The sequence below is a fragment of the Vulpes lagopus genome, chromosome 2, assembly GCF_018345385.1.
Source record: "Vulpes lagopus strain Blue_001 chromosome 2, ASM1834538v1, whole genome shotgun sequence".
NCBI classification, from domain to species: Eukaryota; Metazoa; Chordata; class Mammalia; order Carnivora; family Canidae; genus Vulpes; species Vulpes lagopus.
Genome location: NC_054825.1, coordinates 39,474,850 through 39,495,404, shown reverse-complemented (window position 1 = coordinate 39,495,404; position 20,555 = coordinate 39,474,850). Strand labels below are relative to the sequence as shown.

Sequence of the window (20,555 nt, the reverse complement as noted above, 5' to 3'; positions counted from 1 at the left end):
CAGACCTAGGCGGGGCGGGCCAGCGGCCACGGCGCCCCGGGCCAGCCCGCGACCCGCAGGCAGGAGGGGGCGCGCTGGCAGAGCGAGCCCCGGCGGTTCTTACCAGCTCCGAGGGCCGCGCCTGGCGATGCGAGCGGGAGCTTCCTCCGGGAGAGGCCCGCCGGTCGAGCAAAGGGCCGAAAAGGAAGAGTTCTCGCGAGAGCACCGCCTTCCTCCCACGCCTCACGCCGCACATCTGACAGTCTCGCGAGATCTCGGCTCGGGTCGCCCGAAGCCCTTGCCCGCCCCCCGGAGAGCGCAGAGCGCAGGCGTCCGCTCCTCCGGCGCGCTGGGGCCACGTGCCGCTCACCTTTCCCGAGTACTCACGGTAAGTAAAGCAAACTTGTTGAGGGCAAACTCTGTGCCCAGGATTCTCTCTGTGCTACGTGATTGTCTCACAAATGTCCTCGTAAATAGATTTTAGCTTTAATGTACGCATGCAAAAATAAACGTCAAAACACGCGAAAGGGCAAATCCTGTGTGAATCCAATTACATAAGGTAGCGAGAATACGTCAGATTTATAGAACCAGAAGACACAACAGTGGGGCGCCGGGGTGGCTCAGCTGGTTAGGCGTCTGCCTCGGGCTGCGGTCACGATCCCGGAGTCCCAGGGTGCAGCCCCCAGTCGGGCCCCTTGCTCGGGGCAGTCGGCTTCTCCCTTTGCCCTTCATCCAGCTCTTGCTCTCTCTCTCTCTCTCTCTCTAATATTTTTTTAAAAAGAAATAAAAAGAGAACACAAGGTGCTTTCCACAGGCTGGGGGGAGGAGTAATTGTATGATTAGGGACTTTGAGGTTAAGATGATGGAAAGTTATGGAGATGGATGTAGTGATGACTGTACAACAGTGTGAATATTTGTAATTCCACTCAAGTGTAAACTTAAAAAAATGGTTAAAGTGGTAGCCTTTACAACCTGGATATTTTGCTACAGTTTTTTAAATTTTAGCAAATTTATAGAGGTCAGAGTCCAGATTCCAAGCCACATCATGATTCCAAAGCATGTGTTCATTTGCACCACATCATACCACTTGCCACATCCCACAGCTCTGTACTTCTTCTCAAAATTTGCCCAGTGTGGCATTACCCACATTAGAACATTGTTGTTTATTTGTGATCAGATATTAATATAGGAATCTTAATGTCTCAGTTTTGACAGAGGTCCCCAGTACTCAGCTATCTGCTCTCCATATTTCCCAGCAAGGTGAAAGACCATCTAAGTAGGTCCCACCAAAGAGTGACAAGGAACAAGGCAATCTCAGGAAAAAGCAATGGGAAATGTGAGTTCAAATGCAGAAGCTAAAAGGCAATCATAGCCTGTATTGGAAGGTGAGCTGTGGAGAAGGAGGAGCAGCAGGGCATGTTGGAGAAGCCCACAAAAGCCCGAAGGGGAAGAAAAATCACTCTAAACACTGCCACTGGCCAAGGAAGCCAACCAAGCCTGTATCTGACCCTTAATTATCTTGTCCTCCACTGCAATTCAGTTGTAGACTCTGGATTGACACTTTTTTTTGTAACTAAAGGTGACCAAAACACTTTTTAATTATCTTCAGACCAAAAACACCAAAAGACTTGCCTAGATTGCTCAACTAGTCCACATAGTATGTTTAAACAGGTAGAGTTCAAGGGCAGAGGAAAAATAAAGCTCTTCACTGCCCACAAATCGTTCAAAAAAGGACTATTTGCTTGTGATCTGGTCACGTACACACGCAAGTCTAAACTGGTCAGGACTGCCAGACCTTACTTCTCTGGTTCATGGCTTAGCCCCAGGCCCAGAACATTACCTAGTCCAGGCACTCAGTAGAGACCTGGAGTGAACAAATGTTCTCTAACACAGAAACAGCAAGAGGTAATCAACATTGTTATTGTTTTAAGTTCCTAAGTTTTGAGGTGGTCTGTATGCTGCAAAAGATATTAGAGTCCTGCACCCAAGCCGCTTCCATCTACCAGACAGAGTCCATGGCCTTTTAATACCCCCCATCAGGTTGTGTGTGATCTTGGAGGCGCTTTTCCCAGGCTGTCCTGCTCTAAACTGCCCTAACCTTAGGGTGCCTAGTAGGCTCAGTTGATAGAACATGGGACTCTTAAAAAAAAAAAAAAAAAAAAAAAAGAACATGGGACTCTTGATCTTGGGGTCATGATTTCAAGCCTCACATTGGGCCTAGAGCTTACTTTAAAAACAAATAACAACAACAACAACAACAACAACAAACCCTACCCTAACCTCAAGAAAACACAAAGGTGTATGTGGGACACAGTGCTCTCTAAAGAAGACGAAGGAAGAGTAAACATCGAAACCTCAAAGAATTGGGATCCCGGGGTGGCTCAGCAGTTGAGCAACTGCCTTCAGCCCAGGACATGATCCCGGAGTCCCAGGATCAAGTCCCACATTGGGCTCCCTGCATGGAGCCTGCTTCTCCCTCTGCCTGTGTCTCCGCCTCTCTCTCTCTCATTCTATCATGAATAAATAAAATCCTTAAAAAAAAAAAAAGAAAAAGAAAAAGAAAACCTCAAAGAAAAAGAGGGATCTGATTTCATCTCGAAGACACATGTATTTTTTGGATTGTTCACCAGATAGCTGGACAGCAGGGCACCAGACTGCAGACATATCAAAAGTGACATAAGCAGCAGTGGTCCCTAAGTAGGAGACATATAATGATCTCTTGTAGTATATACTATAAAAACATTATAACTTTTATTCATATTTATTTTTTGTCTCCTTTCAGTGTTTGCATGCTTTGTAATACACACATAATTTATAAACTAATGTATAATAATTGATAAACTAAAAGCATACAGAGATTCAAGTGTTTGCTCAAAAACTTTTTTACTGTTAGGTAGGGTTTCACAATCAGATTGTCAGAGGCCAAAGAAAAACAAGACCTGGCCTGGGGCAAACTGGGCCCTCTCAGGCTGGGAGCCCTAGGCCCACTACCAGCACATTACATTATCCATTCAACTGACAATACAGGTCTTTTCTGGGTCACTCTGCCACCACTTTATAGCTGCAGGTCTCCTTGTTGAGGATTGTCTGGCACTTGGTTTTTGTCATAATATAGGGGTATAGCAGGGCTGTCACTGAGACAAGAACAAGGCCTATTCAAAGGGATAGGATGCCCATCCTCTCCAGGACTAGCTCTATGATGGAAGCAGCCCATCCTCCAACTCTCTAGGATGCCCCTCACCAACTTAAGGCCATTCTTTGGCAACACCGAAGTGCCACCTTCAGGAACATGGACCTGAACACATGGAACCTGAACTATCAGCATGTAGGCCATCCCTGGCATCATTCCTAAATTCCATCCTACCCTGCATGCACAGAAAGATAACAGTAGGTTCTGACAGGCCCAGAAGCAGATCTGGGCTCCTGTCAGGCCAGGCAACTTGTTCCAGCCTGATTCTTCTTGCTCTCCCTACTTGGGATGTGCCATCAGTACTGCTGCTTGAAGACAGGAAAGGAACTGTTGTTCCATCCCTGGCGTGGAGGCTAGTTAGATAGGGGATGGCTTGGCCAACAGATAAAAAGACTCACTCCAGGTGGGGATCATGGAGCTCAGAAAGAATCTCTGTGTTACCAGATAGAGAACCAGTTCCAAACTCAGGTTCGACTGCTTGCTGCTCTAAAATCAACATTTAAGAAACAAGTGATGGTGGGAAAGGAAAGGTTGCTTTATTCAGGAAACTGGCAACCTGGGAAGATGGTGGACTGACGTCCCAAAGACCATCTTCCCCATTGAGATGACACCAGAGGGAACCCTGGAAGAGGGTTGTATGGCATAGCTACAGTGATGTGGCACTGACCAGGGTGGGAGAGTGCCAAATCTGGGGGACATGGATGTCTTCATCTCTTTGGAGATGCACTCTTATGTCAGAAGAGAAACACTTTACTAGCCCTTAATCTGGTCTACTCCAGAGCCACACTGACATTTTATACAAAGACAGTGTCAAATTTCTAGAACCCCAAAATCAAGGTTCAACTCTAACATGTGGTGGCCCAACCAAGGCAATGCCTGGAAACCTGCTTCAGCCAGCCAGCCAGCCAGTCTCCCAATCCAATATCCCTCTTGTTCCATTAAGCACTTAGCATGGGGAACACTCAATAAATATATTTGGAATTTTCCAGACACTTAAAATCTGTAGCACTTGGGTGTTTAAGTGCTCATTCCTCTAAGTCACTGATAGTGTCTTAAGTCTCTCTGAGGTACTTGTTAAAACTCAGATTCCTTTGCCCCTGTAGATTCTGATTTAGTAGGTTCTGGGATAGGCCCCAGAAATTTGTATTTCATCAAAATTCCCAGCTGAAAAAAAAAAATTCCCAGCTGAGTCTGTGATCAGGCAAATTTGGGAAACACTATGTATGCCAAGGCAGCTCCTGTTCTTGCAAACGCTATATGGGCCAAGGCTGCCTTGAAGACATCAGATGGACTGTGGGGGAGGGGTGCACAGAGTGGCTCTTATGGACATAGTTGCTAAACAGGACAATTAGGGCCATAGTTTGGGTACTCTCTGTTTTATCACCCCAACCACTAGACTTCTGGCATCCGCAGTAATCAGCAGAATACACCTACACAACCTTTGTGCTAACTTGAGTTAAACTGAGCAGTGAAGCAACGTGGAGTTTAGAGTGTAAAGCACACTACAGATCATCCTCTGCACCTTCACATCCAATCCCTTTGCTATGCTCACAGCCACTCCTGTTCTCGCAAATGGCTACAAGCCAAGGCTGAAGTGACACTGGCTAACTTATACAATACCTTCAGATGATTGGTTATTATTTCCTACACTGAGCAACTCATGTGGGTGTAGGTATTTAGTAATAAAATATTTATCAAGTTCCAAAACCTACTTAAAGGAAATAAGCCTGGGGTGGAAGTAACCTAAATGTATGGAACATAATTCAGCCTTAAAAAGGAAGGAAATTCTGAGACATGCTACAACACGGATGATCCTTGAAGACATTATATTGAAATAAGTCAGTCACAAAAGGACAAATACTGTGCAATAGCACCTATAGGATGTGCCTAAGGTTGTCAAATTCATAGACACAGAGTAGAATGGGGGTTGCCAGGGATGGGGTGGAGAAAAGAACAGATAGTTGTTTAATGAGTATGGAGTTTCAGTTTGGGAAGATGAAAAAGTTCTGGAGATGGTTACACAGAAATGTGAATGTACTTTAATGCCACTGAATTTCACACCTAAAAATGGTTAAAATAATAAATTTTATGTTTTATATATTTTACAGTAAAAGCAAGCAAGCAAGCAAGCAATCTTTGAAAAACTAAATCCCCTTTGGGATGGAAATTTCAAAGAAGGGAGTAGCTATTCCTCAGAGAGCAGCCCAACAGAACTGAATCCCCCATTTGCCCTACTGGCTCGAGACTTCCTTGTTGCAACAGTTAATTCCATCTTGGTCACAAAAACGCTCCTCACCAATCTTGGTTTTCCACTTTGAGTTTAGCAAGTGTGTGACTCCATCAAGATCCTTGCCTTCTAAAATAATACATGTAGCATTGTGACAACGTCATTGGAGTCCCCAAGGCATGCAACATGGGCCAGCCATTGCCTTCTGCACCTCTCTCAGAGAGGGACAATCTCACCAATATTAAGGGCGTCTAAGAAAAGTGCTTCTGAGTCCATGCACAGCTAAATTCCAGTACTATCCAGTACATCCCAACTGATCATATTTTCTTACAGCAAGCTTAAATCCTTCCAAATTTTATTTAACAGATGTTTCAAGAAAAAATAAGGCCTTCCTCTTTAATCAGATAGCTGTTGTGAGCCTAAGGGTACCTGAGGCCAAGGGATTTTGTTTGTTTGTTTGTTTGTTTGTTTGTTTTCTGTTGGATTATCTCCAGATAAATGCTCCATTTCTCTTTTTTGGTTCTGAACCCCAAATGTACGTGTAAAACATCTCAAGTATTTTTTAATTTACACCTAGGTCCCACCTCAGAACAATGCAATCAGAATCTCTGAACACAGGGTCGAGCTTGCCATAGTTTTAGAAAACTCTGCAAGTGATTCAAATGTTCAACTAAGGTTGAGAGCCACTGCTTTAGATCCTTGGTGATCCAAGCGTGCTTGAAGAACTAGCAGCATCAGTACTACCTGAGGCCGTATTAGGCAGGGAGACTCTTACTCCCATTCCAGGCCCACAGAATCAGACCTGTATTTTATTTTATTTTTTTTAAGATTTATTTATTTATTCATGAGAGAGACAGAGAGAGGCAGAGACACAGGCAGTCCCACTGCAGGGAGCCTGCTGTGGGACTCAATCCCAGAACTCTGGGATCACGCCCTGAGCTGAAGGCAGACGCTTAACCGCTGAGCCACCCAGGCATCCCAGAACCTGTATCTTAATAAGATTCCCAGAGGGTCTGCATGCACATTAAAGTTTGTGAAGTACTGCTTTGGAACAATTGATGGTTTTCAACCCTGGCTGTATGTAGGAGTTGTTCAAGAAACTATTAAGTTGTGTAGTTCCTACCCTGGAGATTCTGATTTACCTGGTCTAGGATGGGACCTAAGCATTGCTAAGTTTTAAAAACCCTCCACGAAATTCTCAAATAGCTAGGGTTGAGAACTACTGCCTTATATAAATGGCATATTAAAGTTCCTCACTTTACTCCATTTCTATATTTGCCCTAGCCCTCCTTCTCATCTAGATTCAAAGGCCTTCATCCACCAATAGGCTGCAATAGTATAATACATTGAGAAGCCAGGACCTACCATTAGATAAATCACATGGAGTGTTCTTATTAGGTATAGCATTGAGCATTGCATAAAGACACAAAGGTGGTCAAAACCCTGAGGCTGCCCAGAACATTATGTAATGTAAAGCAGGATCCAGAAGGAGAACCAATGAATTCAGATGTAATTACTGAGTAAAAGTCCTATAGCAGGATCTCTGCTGGCTTCTGGTAGATAGTTTAAAGATGGAGCTTTGGGGCGTGTGGGTGGCTCAGTCAGTTAAGCATCTGCCTTCAGCTGGGGTCATGATCCCAGGGTCCTGGGATGGAGCCCCATGTTGAGCTCCCTGCTCAGTAGGGAGCCTGGTTCTCCCTCTCTTCCCCACTCTTGTTCCCTCTCGCTATCTCTGTCTCTCTCTCTCAAATAAATAAATACAATCTTTTAAAAAAATAAAATAAAGATGGGGCTTCTACCATCAGGTAATCTAGCAAAGTAGCAAGACATACACATAATACTTAGTAAATTGCAAAGAGTGGGCAGCCCTGGTGGCCCAGTGGTTTAGTGCCGCCTTCGGCCCAGGGTGTGATCCTGGAGACCCGGGATCCAGACCCGGGATCCAGACCCGGGATCAAGACTCATGTTGGGCTTCCGCAGGGAGTCTGCTTCTCCCTCTGCCTGTGTCTCTGCCCCCCTCTCTCTCTCTGTGTCTCTCATGAATGAATAAATAAAATCTTTAAAAAATAAAAGTTGCAGAGAGAGCTAAATGTGAGTCCCAAGTCATAGAGCAATGAGTGTGCTATTTTATTACAAAGGAAGTTCAAGAAACCCTTGTGGATAGGTGATTTTTAGCTGCTTTTTCAGAGCATGTATAATTCAAAGGACAGAAATGAGGCAGTAAAGGGACTTTCAGGAAGATAATAAAACACTGATAAAGATACAGACACACAAAAAAACACAATAGGAGACTTGATGAGGCAACTGGGTTAGTCCAAATTCTCAGACCACAAGGCTAAGAACCTTGTTTCCAGATGACTATGGCATTTGAGTGCTACATGAATATATCAGTTCATCTAGGCTAATACTAGATCTGTAGGACAAAGAAAAGTATCAAGTTGGGTTTTTTTTAAAGGATTTTATTTATTTATTTTGAGAGAGAAAGAGAGCATGAGACTGGGGCGAGGCGCAGAGGGAGATGTGGACTCCCTGCTCAGCGGGGCTCCATCCTGGGACTCCCGGATCATGACCTGAGCTGAAGGCAGACGCTCAACCAAATGAGTCACCCAGGTGCCCTATTATCAAGTTGTTTTGTCAACGTTTTGAGATAACCAAGCTAGAAAAATAAACTTTAACATAAAAATTTATAGGAACCTTTTAAAAAGGAAGATGGGCTGAGGGTTCTTGTTCTGTAAGATGTCTAAAATTAATCACAAATGGATGCTTCTTGGAGTAGTGTGTTATTGATATAATAAAAAAAAAGACAAAGGTGACAAAAATAGAAAACCCAGAAAATATATATAAAAATTTATATAAAATAAGCTTAGCCTTTGAAATCTGTAAAGAATGATCATTCAATAAAAGGTATTAGAACAAGTGGTAGACTATTTGGGAAAAAACAAAACTATTTTCTTTAGTTCCCACAACGAAATAAATTCTAAAAGGATTCAAAGGCTAAATTTTTACAATAATATCACAAATTCATCATGGGAAATATAGATAAATATTTATCTTATTCTAAGCAGAAAGGAAAAATAAAAGAAAGAGGTTTGAATGTGCAAAAGCTGTGAGTCCATCAACAAAACTAAAAAACAGGGCAGCCCCGGTGGCACAGCGGTTTGGCGCTGCCTGCAGCCCAGGGTGTGATCCTGGAGAACCTGGAGACCCTGGATCGAGTCCCACGTCAGGCTCTCTGTATGATGCTTGCTTCTCCCTCTGCCTGTGTCTCTGCCTCTCTCTCTCTGTCTCTATGAATAAATAAATAAAATCTTTAAAAACTAAAATAAATAAATAAATAATAAATAAATAATAAATAAACCTAAACTAAAAAACAATGACCAAATTTGGAAAACATTTTCTTTTTTTTTTTTTTGGAAAACATTTTCGTTATATGCAGATTTACTTTCTAAATATCATGGGATAAAGAAAAACATCCTAGCGGAAAAATAGCAAAGGAAACAAAGGGGCATTTCACACACATGCATGGACCCAAATTGAAATGATAAGCAAACATATGAAAAGTTTCAACCTACTGATAACACAAGAAATGTAAATACAGGGCAGCCCGGGTGGCTCAGCATTTTAGCGCCACCTTCAGTCCAGGCGTGATCCTGGAGACCAGGGATTGAGTCCCACGCCCGGCTCCCTGCATGGAGCCTTCTTCTTCCTCTGCCTGTTTCTCCCTCTGCCTCCCTCTCTCTGTCTCTCATGAATAAATAAATAAAATCTTAAAAAAAAAAAGAAATGTAAATACATTGATAACATAGAACCATAACAGAATAGCAAGAATAATTATTTAATTTCTAATACCCAGAAGAAAATGGAGGCATATGTGGGAAGTGGGAAGTGAAATGCACAGGATGGTTTATGTTAGAGCAATTTTTAAGGAAAGGGATGTGGTAAAACATCTCCATATTCTTAAACTGTTTACAATGTTTGACATCATCTTCTCACCTTGAGGACTTGATTCTAAGAAGGGTGGCACAGAGGAGGAGACAGACACTCCTCAACAATGCTCACTGCAGTAAGAAAATGGGGGGAGGGGCCATAACAACAACCCAAATGCCCAATAACAGCGCTGGTTGAGAAGATGGTTATTCAGGGGAAAAAGAAAAACAAAACCAAAAATAAAATCAAACAAACAAACAAAAAAACCTGGTAAACCAAGGAGGTAAGAGAATATGAAATGCCATGAGCAAATGATCACTACATATCATTAAGTGAAGCACTGTGGGTTACATCACAATTACCTACCGTTGTGATAAACAGGAATCTTTACAGGCCTGTGTACCCGAAAGTCACACCAAACTTATACAAGAGATGGTAACCAACTCACCAGGAACACATTCAGTGTTTACAGAAGGTTGACTACCAACAAGAAACTATGTGTTTAGATGACTTACAAATTGTTCATAAATCAGGTCTCCACCCTAATTATACATTTACTTTTGCCATTTGCCCCCCTACATTTGCCCTAGATGCTAAAGAGCAGAGGAGAGGAGAATTCTGCTTTCCTGAGTCTTCATCCTATGCTGTGTAGATGGCTACTCACATGATTCACAGATGCCAATCACACAGCCAGATGGCTAAGCCCGATGTCAAGAAGGCATCAGAATAGCTCAGCTGGGGACGCCTGGGTGGCTCCGGGGTTGAGCATCTGCCTTTGGCTCAGGGGTGCTCCTGTAGTTCTGGGATTGAGTCCCTCATTGGGCTCCCTGCATGGAGCCTGCTTCTCCCTCTGCCTGTGTCTCTGCCTCTCTCTCTCTCTGTGTCTCTCATGAATAAATAAATAAAATCTAAAAAAAAAAAAAAAAGAATAGCTCAGTGGGTCAGCTCAGCAGAGCCACGAGGGCACTGCTCTTAGAGTCTATTGTGAGAGAGGAAGAATGCCCCAAGCCCAGTGTTCAGGGCATGAGGGAGCAGCACTATGCAGCCCAGGTTTTCCCTTGACAAGTCACTTGGGCTGGAACAGCTCAAACTTCCTAGAATTCTTCTTGAATCTTAAGTCTTTACTCTCTGCTGCATCAAGCAAGACTTCCTTCTCTTTGTTCAACAGTGATCTTCCAAAAACCCTTGCTTCCTCTCATGATGCCCCGGATGGCTTTTAGAGGGTAGCAACAAGCAGAGCCTCCTGGTATATTTGAGGGACTCACTATTTCTATGAGTTTGCTCATAGAAATCCAGGAGTCCAGTCCTCCTGGATTCTGGCTCATCCTCATTTTACCTCAACCACCTCTTTAAAGGCCCCATCTCCAGGGGCAACTGGGAGGCTCAGGTGGTTAAGCTTCTGCTTCTTGATTTCAGCTCAGGTCATGAACTCAGGGTTGTGAGATCAGGCTTCAGGCTTGGGACTTGTGTCTTGGGTCTTTGGGCTCCACACTCAGCAGGGAGTCTGCTTGAGGTTCTCTCTCTCCCCTCCTCTGTTTGCCCCTCCCCCCCACTATATACGTTCTCTCTCTCTCAAATGAATAAATCTTTGAAAATAAATAAATAATGGCCCTATCTTCAATAAAGTCACATTCTGAGGTACTAGGGCTTAGGACTTCAATGTATGAATTTTTGGGGAACACAATTCAACCCCACAACACCATTTTGTCCCTAATTGCTCCCCCCACAGGAACTCCACCCTGTGCCTAGAACTACACCCTGGGTTTTCCTCTACTCGCAGGGGATTGCTCAGGCCTCTTAACCAATTGGCTCTCCAGGGGCTTCAGAGCTGACCACAGTGATCCTTCCTAGTGCCATCCTCTACCAGCCCTAAAGTCAGTCTTGCTATCCCCCAACACTGCTTGGGGGACTCTCCTACTCCCTTGAAGTCCTGCCTCCCCACTCACCAGGGAAACCACAGACTCCTGCACACTTCTGCTTTCACCTGCATATGTTTAAACCACAACAACTCTAAGTTCCTGGAAATTAAGAGCATATTTCTCATGGTGTGTAGCCCCTCAGTTTCTTCTGAAACACCAAGTTTGAAGAATTTCCTAGGGTACGAGTCCCATTATACATAGGTAGCAGGTAGGACTTGCTGTCCTAGCATACTTGTCACAGGCATGTGACCTCAGTGCCACCATCAAACACACTGAGGACTCCCTTAAAGAGGATGCATGGAAACCGCTTACTAGGAGCGATGGTGGTGGAGGAAGCAGCTCCTAGCACAAGGGTTTATGGAGTTCAGCATGCAGTGCCAGTGGCATGAGCAGCTGTGACTCTGACCAGTGACAGTGAGGTCTTTCAGCAGCCATACGCAGTGGGGTTTGGAGTTTCTATCTGATAAAACCAAGCCTACATCTCTGGCCTCCCACAAAGCCTGCAAGTTGACCGTTAGCTTTAATAAATACCTTTCCTGCTCACACAGACTGGAGGCGGTTCTGTTGTTTACAGCTGAGAACTCTCTGACCAAGACTGTGACCATAACTTCTCTCTGTTGATGTCTTTTCCAATGACTGGCCCAGTGTCTGGCACAGAGCAGCCATGCAGGATAGAATCAGCTGGATTAATGCAGGTATTCCAGAGCAGGAGAAAGATCCTGATATTGTCATTCAGTGCCACAGTTAGAAAGAGCTCATTTGACACTTGTTGGGTGCTAGCAGGAAGGTGATTCTGCCTTCCCACCCCCTCACACCTCTGCCCCTCACCCTCAGGAGACTGAGTGATGGGGAAAGGACCTCGTGAGCAGCAGTGAGGGCTGCCTACAGGGAGCAGGGAGAAAGGAAACCGAAATGAGCAGCCCTCCCCAGATGTCTCACAGCCAGCTCTACTGAAACCTGCCAGACTGATTTTCAGTGTTTGTTCCTGCTTCAATTTTCATCTTTATAGACTGAATGAGCCTTATTTTTCCCCTTATTTTATTCTTTAAAAGATTTTATTTATTTATTCATGAGAGACAGAATGAGAGAGACAGAGAGAGGCAGAAACACAGGCAGAGGGAGAAGCAGGCTCCATGCAGGGAGCCTGACGTGGGACTTGATCCCAGGTCCCCAGGATCATATCCCGGGCTGCAGGCAGCACTAAACCGCTGCGCCACCAGGGCTGCCCTCCCCTTATTTTAAAATTTACTTTAGATGCACACATGCACGCATGCACACACACATACACTCCATACACGTGATAGAAAAAAGGAAAGGTAGAGATAAGCAAAAGAAAAAGTTCTGTGGGATGCCTGGGTGGCTCAGCAGTTAAGTGTCTTCAGCTCAGGTCCTGATCCCAGGATCTGGGATGGAGATCCCCATCCGGCTCCTTGCGGGGAGCCTGCTTCTTCCTCTGCCTATGTCTCTGCCTCTCTCTCTCTCTCTCTGTCTTTCATGAATAAATAAAATAAAATCTTAAAAAAAAAAAAAGTTCTGTGGTTGTACTGTGCAAAGACAGCTAATGTGAGCATCTTGAAGGATTTCCATGAAGAGCTTCCTAGGTATATTTTCATATAGGAGAGGCAAAAATCATATGCATGTTTCCCCAGGCTGAGACATCACATATAATGTTATACATAGACTAGAGCATATTGTTATAGAACATGCTTTTCTCATTGAGCTATGCTATGGCTCTCTTTGCATATCAATAAATAGAGGTCTGATCACCATTTCAGTGGATACATTTTATTTCCATGGAATGGCTGAGCCCACATTTATTAGGTCAATGTACTGTTGAACACTCAGGTTGTTTCTGACATTTGAAAAAGTTTTGGAACATTAAATTAGGAATTTTCTCCCCCTAGATTTTATCCTTTAAATGAAAATTTCCCCCACACTTATGCTAATTTCCTTAGGACAAATTCATAGAGGTAGAATTTCTGGGTTAAAGGTATTATTATTTCATTATTTGCTAATCAAATAGGTAGAAATGTTATTTAGTTTTATTTTTCCTTGATGATTGACAAGACTAGACATTTTTTGGTATACTTATTGGCCAACTGTATTTCTTCTTTTGTGTATAGCCTATTCACGTGGGTATTTTACTTACTTTTCTGTTCTAAGGTGCTTATTTTCTTTTTCTGGATTTTAACTAAATAGGCTCTTAATGTTTTAGAGATATTTAATTTTCAACTGTTACAAATATTATCAATAATGTTCTCAGTTATTCATAGTCAGAACACTGACTCCCGAGTTAAACCTAAGGAATGAGAAATTTTCCTTGCTTTTATTTTTACCTTTAAAATGATATATTTTGGGAGTCTGGGTGGCTCAATTGCTTAAGCATCTGCCTTTGGCTCAGGTCATGATCCTGAGTTTTGGGATCAAGCCCCATGTTGGGCTCTCTGCTCAATGGGGAGTCTACTTCTCTTTCTCTCCCCTGCTCTTGCTCTCTCTCTTTCTCTCAAATAAGTAAATAAAATCTTCTAAGAAAAAAAAAGATATGTTTTGACATATGGAAATTTTAAATCTTTATTTAGATTTGTAAAATATCAGGGCACCTGGGTGGCTCAGTGGTTGAGTGTCTGCCTTTAGCTCAGGTCGTGATCCTGGGGTCCTGGAATTGAGTCCTGCATCAGGCTCCCTGCAGGGAGTCTGCTTCTCCCTCTGCCTATGTCTCTGCCTCTCCATGTGTCTCTTATGAATAAATAAGTAAAATCTTTAAAAAAAAAAGGATTTGTAGAATATCTAGTATGGTTCCTGTCTTTATTTACATATAGTTAATAGAAGGTCTTAAGGCCTCTTTTGGGGGTTCATCACATTTTGAAACATTTTAATTCTAAATAAGTAATTCATGCACATGATAAAAACATTTTTTAAAAAGCCTCTTTTCCACCTGTCTCCCAGTCTCTCAGTTCCTCTATATAGAGCTATTACTGATTCAGCCTTACTAGAGATGGTCTGCACATACATGGTTTTCCTAACATTCCTAACAACTCGAAAAGTGCCAGGTACATAGTAGGGGCTTAACATATATTTGTTGAATGAATGAATGACCAAAAAAGTGCTTAACACAGTTCCTGACACCCAATAAGTGCACTGTAAATGGGAGCCACAGCTGCACGGCTGCTATTGCATAAATTGAGCAGAATAACAACCCCCAGGCCTTCAGTGAGATTTAAATTAAGCCACATATGTGGAAGGGGCTGTTGAAACTGTAATGGGCCATGCAAATAGGGGCTGAGAAGTATTACTGCAAGGCTGTTTATTGATAACCTTTGTATTCACTACAGACTTGGCTCATTATTTGGACCAGTCCCGGGGACTCAACCGAGCTTGTGGCCTATCACAGAGTAACTATAAGCTTGCCCCTGACAGGATGCAAAGCTTGTGCTTCATGTTCTGCCCTAGCTCACTGCTTCAAATGCTCATGAAGGAGCACACACTCTCTGCACTTGCCCCAGGATGTTCTCTCTAAGCCAGCATCTTCCTTAGTCACTGCTGGCCGTGGGGCATTTGCCATGCCACCCTAGGCTCCAGCTGTCAGGAGAGAAAACATTCTGTTACTCTCTTTTGCAATGGATTTTCAAGGCTGCTGTTGGTGTTGTGCCAATATATTTAATATCGCTGTAGTTAAAAAAAATAAAGTAGGGCCACCAGATCCTCCCCACACCCCTACCTCCCCGAGTCTGGTGGCCCAAGCCTCCTCTATTCTGGGAAATGTTGGCAATGCTCTGCTGGATCTTGTCTCTGTGATATGACATCTGCTTTCACACTGAGGACAGTGCCACAAGCCACAAGAATGAGGCCACACTTCACTGGAGCACACCCTTTCCGTCACGAGGTCTGTCTGCACTGGTGCTTCTGGGGAAGAGGGAAGGTGGGGAAAGCTACCTTCGGTAAGTGGATGATCTTGGTACATGTAGGTTTTTACTTGCTAATTTCCTCTCAGTAGCTTCAAATCCACATTTTGTAAGATACCTTGTAATATCTTTCATATCTACTGAGTAAATTACTTTCCTGATGATCCCCAAACATTGCTTCCCTGCAGTTTGGTCCTTTTCTGTTAAGTTCACAGATACGCCGTTGAGATAAAGGTGGGCAAAGTATTGGCACATGCAAGAGTTTTGATGCATTGGTTTGATAAATATTCGAGTGCCCATTCAGTGCCTTCTTAATCACACAAGCAAATTCTTCCTTTCAAGGACCAATCCAGGATTATTTTATTTTCAGAACTTTCCTTACTGTAACCCAGGGGGACTCATGTTTGCTAAATTGATAGGTTCCTGGTCTTTTAATTTAATTAACATAGATTCCTCCCTCCCATGGGAGATAGACTATACGAAAACAAACAAACAAACAAAACAAAAAAACAAAAAACATTGCTTGGCCCTTTATATGTATCTGTTCTTTTTGCCAACTCCATTTTACAAGTGAGCCTTTAAATTGTTTATTGGAACAAACTGTATTACAGCTTTTAAGCAGCAATGATTGTAAAGTAGCACCTCAGCTGGAGCAGCTCTAGGATTCTGTGCTCTGGCTCTACAGACAAGGAGTGAGGCTGGTGGGGGCGGGAGGGAATCCAGTGACGAGTTTAGTAAATTGTAGACTGTCAGAGGGAAATGACTACAGTCTCAGGGAGCAGGGCAAAGAAGGAAGACTGAGGGTGGATGCACCTCACATCATCTGAAGTATAGAAATAGTGGGACCAGCCTGCTTACCCCCTAGGGCTATTGTGAAGACTCAGGGAAGTAACGGATGGTAAAGAGTGAACATAAAACACCCTATAAACTAGGCTTTCCTTTTCTTGCTATAATTATAACAATGAATGTTCAGGAGTTTTCTAGTGGACAATTATTGGTCTAATTTTTAATCTCCTGGGATAAGCTGTCTTTGGAATAGGAATTACTGTTTTGCCAGCAGAGGCTCAATCCTGTTGACATCTGATTGATCAGGTGGCAATGGGAGAGAACATGCTGTTCTCTATTACCACCTAAAACCTAAAAGCTGTTTACAAGCCAGGTTTTGAAATGTAATCTTTTTTTTTTTTAAGATTTTATCATTCATGAGAGAGAGAGAGAGAGAGAGAGAGAGAGAGAGAGAGGTAGAGACATAGGCAGAGGGAGAAGCAGGCTCCCTGCAGGAGCCCAACATAGGACTCGATCCCGGGTCTCCAGGATCACGCCCTGGGCAGAAGGAGGCACCAAACCGCTGAGCCACCTGGGCTGCCCTGAAATGTAATCTTCATAATGGACATTGTTTCTGGACAATTTTTTTCCAGGACAATTTCTTATGGAGCCTATAAGGCTCCAGCATTCAGGTGACTACAGTTTGCCATACAAAGGGGGGTGGACTACAATAGGATGTGAGCTAGAGTGCGAGCACCATTTCCCACTGCACCATTTCCCACTGTGCCCACACTATCCCTACCTGTCCATCAGCCTCCAAGCCCCCTGCCCTAGCTCTGCCCCACAGAGTAGCTCAGCATCTAGACAGCCATACAGCCAGCCGGCCCTCCCTGGATTAGAGTTGAGTTCCTAGGATTAGTAGAACAAGGTTCCACCCCAACCAGTCTTCAAATCGAGTACTTGTTTCCTGTCCGTCACTCTCTCACCCTTTTCTAGAGCCTTCCCAGACTGATATCACTTCTCTTAAACTTCCCCTCCACTCGTGCTTCCTTTACACTAGCAGATAACCTCACTTATCTCACAGAGACCAGACATGAGAACCGCCCCACCCATCTATTCCTTCAGGTTTCCCTCCAGGTCCCTTGCTCTACCAGATGTGCTATTTGGATCCCATTCACTCCTACATATCTTCCTTTTTTTTTTTTTTTTTTTTTAAGATTTTATTTATTTATTCATGAGAGCCACAGCCTCCCTGACTTCTGATTGGTGTTGTCCCAAACACAGCACCCTTTGTGAAGTTGGTGCTTGCCTTCTTCTGAAGATAAGGTGGTGAAGAGAGGCAGAGACAGAGGCAGAGGGAGAAACAGGCTCCATGCAGGGAGCTTGATGGTGGAACTTGATCCCAGGACTACGGGATCACACCCTGAGCCAAAGGCAGATGCTCAACCACTGAGCCACCCAGGCATCCTACTCCTACACATCTTCCAAGGGACTTTCTCTAGCCTCCCTTGTGACAAGTGGGCTTGAAGGGGCAGATGGAAAAATATCCAGTATGTGAGAATTGTGGAGTTCCCAGCCAGGAAATAATAATCTCTGAAGGTCCACCTGACCCTGTCAGTTTTTCATTTTGGAGTCTGTGGCGATATCCCATGGCAAGACCAATTTCTGCATTAGTTAATATCTTGTCAGCTGTGTTAGAAAAATGAACTCATATGAGTACCAGCAAAAGGAAATGTTGTGGTTTCAAGTGTTCAGTCCAGAGGTGAAGAGGCTTCTGGATTTAGAACACTGAGATTGTGTTCAGGCCTTATAGCTTTCACTCTCCAGAAATCAGAAAGATGGAGGCCAACCCTATTCCATGGAGTAATTTATGCAAAATGAATACTTCCATTTACTTCTATAAGATAATAAGGCAAATTCATTTCTTTGTGCCCAAAGATGCAACAGAGGACGTTTTATAGTATCAGGAATACTGTAGGGTGAACCCCTCTCTACACTGAGCAAGCGTAGCAGTGGGACGGAGATTCTGCAGTTCCATGGGAAACTTCACAGTATGAGTGTGAATCCACTGGAAGAACAGTGAAAACTGTCACTAGTGTGGGTTTCTGGGGGACACTAAATGCCCTGAGCCATGTCTACTGTGGGTAACTGTCAGAAGAACTGTGTGAAGCTAACAAGCCTGAAACCAAAAAGACTGATGGTAAATGATCCTCCCCCGCGCCCCCCCCCCCCAAGGCAATTAGAAAGCTTACCAGAGGAGTGTGAAAACAACAGATAAAACTCTGAAGCAAAGAGGTGGAGCTAAAGCAAAAAAGTCTGAGAAACCAGACTTTGTTCCAGACAAGAGGGTGCCCCAGGCATTCCCTGGGAGCCTCAGGAGTCTTGTTTGTCAAGTGCATTAAAGGCTATTTAGTCAAGGATCATGTGTTTACAGTTTAGAGCAACTACACAAAGACCCTAGGAGCCACAGCCTCCCTGACTTCTGATTGGTGTTGTCCCAAACACAGCACCCTTTGTGAAGTTGGTGCTTGCCTTCTTCTGAAGATAAGGTGGTGACAATAAGGCTTTGGTGACAGAGAAGTTTGTTCCTTCTTTCTGGGGTGCTATTCAAAATGTTGAACAACCAGCATTACTCAACCAGTAACCTATCAGTGCAGTTGCCAGTAGTCTGTGTGGGGGACCCCTGCTGTGCCAGGTGTTACCTCTTCCTTTTCTGTGTCTGGTGAGGTGTGGAGGGACCAAGATACTGTGTCTGGTGAGAGGAGCCCCTCCAGGGTCTTAGGGAAGTGGCCTTTTATCCACCAGTACATCTGAAGGGACGCATGCCAGGATCACCAGCCCTGATCCTCTTTTGTCAAAGAGCACCTACCTGCAAAGCATATGTGGCCACTAGCACACAGAGAGAATAAAGTCACCAGTAGCTTTCACAATTTCCCTGTGAGTAGTGCTGTCCATAGAGGGCTGGGAGGTAGGTGTAGAGCAGAACCAACACATCAGGCCTCTGACAACCACCAGCATGCATCACCTCTCTGAGTTTTCATTGCAACACAGTAAAACAGGCATTTTCACTTCCATTTTGTTGTTGGGATGATTGAGGTTTAGAAGGATGAAATCTCTCTAGGTTTTTCAGGTGGTAAAAAAGAGGCAGAATTTGACCCCAGGCCTGTTGACTCAAAACCTCTCCTCCTTCTATAACCTGGCACTGCATCCTGCACACACCTACTTGGAGGGCTTGCAACAGCTGGAATCAAGTGAAAAGAATGAAAGTACCTGGTGCTTGAGCTGGAACTCCAGGATGGCACTGCCACCCGGATGGGGCCTTCAGGCCAGGCTGTCCATCCACCACCCTCCTTCTCTCCCATCGTCCTTCCTTGACAATGTGTGTGAACCTCCCATGACCTTTGGCCTTAGGGAATTCCAACAGATGCTAACCAGCCTAATAACTTAGGACACAGCTCACCTGTTTTTCTTTCTTTTTTTTTTTTTTTTTAAAGATTTATTTATTTATTCATTCAGAGAGCGCGCGAGAGAGGCAGAGACACAGGCAGAGGGAGAAGCAGGCTCCACGCAGGGAGCCCGACGCGGGACTCGATCCTGAGTCTCCAGGATCACACCCCAGGCCGGAGGCGGCGCCAAACCGCTGCGCCACCGGGGCTGCCCTCACCTGTTTTGCAAACCACCCTCCTTTAATAGGTGTTCACTGGGGAAATAAATGCCTGTTACACAGTTACTGATCTTTGCCATGGTGGACAAGGTAAAAAAAGGAGAGTATTGCTATATCCGTGTGAGACCTAGCCAAGTTGCTTGCCCTCCCCACGTCTTGTTACCAGGCAGAGAACGGGTTCTGAACTCAGGCTCTGCTGTTTGTCATTTGAAAATCAATACTCAAGAGATATATGATATTGGGAAAGGAAATACTGCTTTATTCAGGAAGCTGGCAACCTGGGAAGATAGTGGACTCACATCTCCAAGACCATCTTCCCCATCTGAGGTTCTTAAAGGGGAAGGTACAGGAAATGGGGAAGAGGGGTGATGGCCTCCATGAAGGACAAACAGTGCCCCGGCAGTTCGTCCTATGTGGACATGACCTGAACAGGCCCGCCAGCATCAGTGGCAGCTGTTTTCCAAGGTGGTCAGGCTTTACCTTCTGGGAAGGGCCTTTACTCCTCAAGGACAGTGGCCTGAAAATCTCAAGGACAGTAGGTTAGTTTTGCTATAGACCAAGAGACTTAGGTCAGTAAGCGGGGCACGCAGAAGCTTGAACTCCAGGTTGGAGTGCTATTTTACTTTTTTTTTTTTTTTAAGATTTTATTTATTTATTCATGAGATACACAGAGAGAGAGGCAAAGACACAGGCAGAGGGAGAAGCAGGCTCCATGTGGGGAGCCCAACGTGGGACTTAGTCCCAGGTTTCCAGGATCAGGCCCCGGGGCTGAAGGCAGTGCTAAACCGCTGAGCCATCGGGCTGCCCTGGAGCGCTATTTTACTTTCAGATTTCTCTTTGGCAAATGAGGGAATCAGCTCTCTATTGAGGCAGCAAGCTCAAATGCTTACAGGAGCCAGACAGGCAACATAACAAGTGAAGAAGAGACCACTTCCCCAGGCAAATTTGTATCTTTCTCTCATTTTTCTTGAAATGCATATCA

At 44.2% G+C, this 20,555-nt stretch overlaps 1 protein-coding gene across 3 annotated transcripts in view; it reads right to left on the bottom strand.

Annotated features, from left to right (window-relative positions):
- NCOA4 (nuclear receptor coactivator 4) overlaps positions 1-20,555 on the bottom strand; it is a 62,639-nt gene that overhangs the window by 23,558 nt on the left and 18,526 nt on the right. For 2 of the 3 annotated variants that reach the window (XM_041742542.1, XM_041742548.1), the window contains exon 1: positions 104-228. The exons of the other annotated variant lie outside the window; for it this stretch is intronic. The gene's annotated coding sequence lies outside the window, so the exon portion shown is untranslated. Of the gene's footprint in view, positions 1-103; positions 229-20,555 lie in introns of those variants that run through there. 3 annotated transcript variants of the gene reach the window in all.